Genomic DNA, 2,982 nt, shown 5'->3' with positions numbered 1-2,982 from the left:
GTGCTTTAATGTTGATTAGTCTATTTTAATATGCATTAATGCATTATTAAAAAACCCATATTTTTTAGTTAATGCACATTAAAATAGGCTAATGCGTGTTTAAAGTATCACTAACTGCCCTTTATAAGAAATAGAAGAAGGATCTGAGGTCAGCCTGACCTGGATACATGAAAAGATCGTAGATCAGGTTCTCAAGGAATTCACTGTGAAGCACCTAGAGGATAGCAAGGTGCTCAGGAACAGCCCACATGGATTCAGCAAGAGCAAGTCATGCCTGACCAATCTTATTTCCTTCTATGATGAAGTGACAGGCTCTGTGGATAAAGGGAGAGCAGTGATTGTGTTGTACCTTAACTTTATCAAGGGCTTTGATATCGTCTCTCACAACACTTATTAAGAAGCTAAGGAAATACAGACTAGAGAAAAGTACTGTAAGGTGCATACATAGCTGGTTAGATCTGTCAGCGTGTCCATCAAGTACCCCCTCTATCCTTGTGTTTCCCGCCTGCCACGACTTGGATCTTAAAGAAATGAAATAGGGAGGAAGTGGTTGTTACAAGAGGAAGTACCCGCGGGAAGTACCACGCTGCAATAAACTTAGTTTTCTCCTTTTTGCTTTTATTCAGTGGTTTGCAGGTGTTAACAGGGAACTCCCCTCTTGGGGTGGGGTGGGGTGGGGCAGGGAGATCACAGTCCAAAGGGTTAATCTTGGGGTCTCCAGCCTCCGAGCCAGCCCCCGTTCTAGGGTTACAGTTCAGGAAAGCCGCGCCGCCTTCATCCAATTACTCTATTAGCAGCTTGCTATGGCTGTGGTTAGTCCTCTCCTGGCCGCTAACAAGCCAATTAGCGGCTTGTTACAGCTGCCGCCTGCAGCTTTCCCTTGGCAGAGCTGGCGTGCAGACTCTGCGGCTCTCCTTTGATCTCCCAGACCTCAGCGCCGTGTTCCCCTTTGGGGCGTCCTAGAGTCTCCCGGACCCTCCCGGGGTCCGTGTAGGAGTTCTTCCCCCTCTCGCCACCTCTTCAACTCACTGGAGCCTCCCCAAACTTTGATAGCAGCGTCTGCTTCTGTCCATGGTGTGGCTCCTCTCCTCTCGTTACTCACCGCCGTCCCTGTATTTTCCAGATCAGTCGGTGTCTGGGCTTCAGGATCCCTTTGCCCTCTCTGATCCTGGGTTGGGTCCCACTTCCCAGATCCTTCTCTCTGGGTTACCCTCTCTTGCAGCTCCTCTCAGTGCTTCCACTCCAGTGCCCGAAGGCATCCCTCCTCCTCTTCCTCTCTGTTTTATCCTCTGGAGTCTAGTCGCCATTGGCTCTTTAGGGCCGAGGGCCCACCCTCCTCGTGGTGTAATTATTTCTGGCTGTCCCCACTCCCTTAGCAACAGGGTCTCAATGGGGACCCTGTTACAAGATCATTATGCTTGATGCATAGTCATTAATGGCTCTCTCTCTAGTTGGAGGAAGTATCAAGTGGCTCTGGTAGTGTTCAACATCTTCATTAATGATTTGGATGATGGGATTTAGTGCATGCTTACCAAATTTGTGAATGACACCAAGTTGGATGGAGTTGCAGACACTGGGGGGGTCAGGGCTAAGATTCATAATAACCTGGATAGACAGGACACCTGGCCTGCAGTCAACAAGATGAAATTCAACAAGGACACAAGTGTAAACTCCTGCATTTGGAAGAGAATAATTGCATGAACAAACACAGAATGGGGAGTGATGGGCTAGGCTGCAGTACTGTAGAGAAGGACCTGGGGTTACAGTAGATCATAAACTGAATATGAGCCAACAGTGTGCTCTTTGTTGCAAAAAAAGGGGGATGGGGGCAGATCGAAGCAAAGGGAGAAAAAATTATTTGGGGGCAGGCTTCCTCAGTAGGGAAGTCCCACCCAGCCAGGGCCCCACTTAACTTACCCCTGCTCTTGGCTCTGTAGCACTGTCCCTCACTGCGGGGGCTTCTATCTAGCTCCCGTTCCTTCCCTCCCCCATAGACTGACCTGCAGGGCTGGGGTGCATGCATGCATGCACGTGGGCACTCAGTCCCCCACCCCAGCCTCAGGTTGACTCCAAGAGGCTTCAGGATCTACTGCAAGAGGCTCTGAGATCTACTGGTGGATCGAGATCCACTGGTTGGTGACCACTGGTATACAAGTTCCCTAAGGCACTCCAAGCTAGAGTGTCTTCATTTACTACCTGACTTAATGAGGGTTACGTTTTCATGCAATTGGCCTTTTTAAAAGTGCTCTGCAGCCATGCACGGTGTTATGACACAGCTGTAGAGTGCTTTTAGGGGCCAGATCACACACAAAAAGTCCCTTCTATCTGCACCCCAATATTTGGGGTGTACAAAAATAGCTTTAAATAATTTCATTCAGGTACTTGGAAAGTTTTCAAGCAAATATTTATCTTCACACTTTCCTTTATGGTTTTAGTTTGTACTAGGCTTAGAAAGTTGCCACATATATTGTACTGAACTGTTGTTCACATTAGCTCATCTATTGATTTGCCTTTTGATTTGCAAAGCATTCTAGAAAAAATGTTAACGGCTGAAAGGCCCTCTTAAATGTGAATTGATAGTAGTGATAGTTATTCTTTAGTTGGCACTCCCTGGTAATTGCTTTGAACAGCTTTGATATATGCACATTGAGATGAGTCAGGCAGAAAAGTTCAGAGTTCTGCTTCTTGTTAATATTTCTGCATCAGTAGACCGCTTGAGGAGCAGTGGGAAAAGAAGGTAGCAATAGCATTTGACAAAGGGCTACCTTTTCATTTGTAATGAGTACTGTGATACTTGTAAAGAAACTGAAAATACTGGTTCTTGTGGAGGTGATGAGCTAATAGCAAAGGCTGTTTCCACACACAAGGAAGGTAGGCTTTGTATAATTGTCTTTTCATGGTTCTGTCAGTTCATTACGCTGACCGATTACTGACCTAATAATATCAGTTATTGCAGAATTGAACCTCTCTCCGGAAGAGACT

The 2,982-nt window shown here is 46.5% G+C and overlaps 1 protein-coding gene across 1 annotated transcript in view; it reads left to right on the top strand.

Moving 5' to 3' along the window:
* Nucleotides 1-2,982, top strand: part of RYR2 (ryanodine receptor 2) — a 784,157-nt gene that overhangs the window by 709,797 nt on the left and 71,378 nt on the right. The gene's annotated exons all lie outside the window — the stretch shown is intronic.

Source organism: Gavialis gangeticus, unplaced genomic scaffold (assembly GCF_001723915.1).
Source record: "Gavialis gangeticus isolate Ggan-Ray unplaced genomic scaffold, GavGan_comp1, whole genome shotgun sequence".
In the NCBI taxonomy this organism is placed as follows: Eukaryota; Metazoa; Chordata; order Crocodylia; family Gavialidae; genus Gavialis; species Gavialis gangeticus.
The sequence above is the reverse complement of the archived record's forward strand: the minus strand, read 5'-3'. Positions and strand labels throughout refer to the sequence as shown.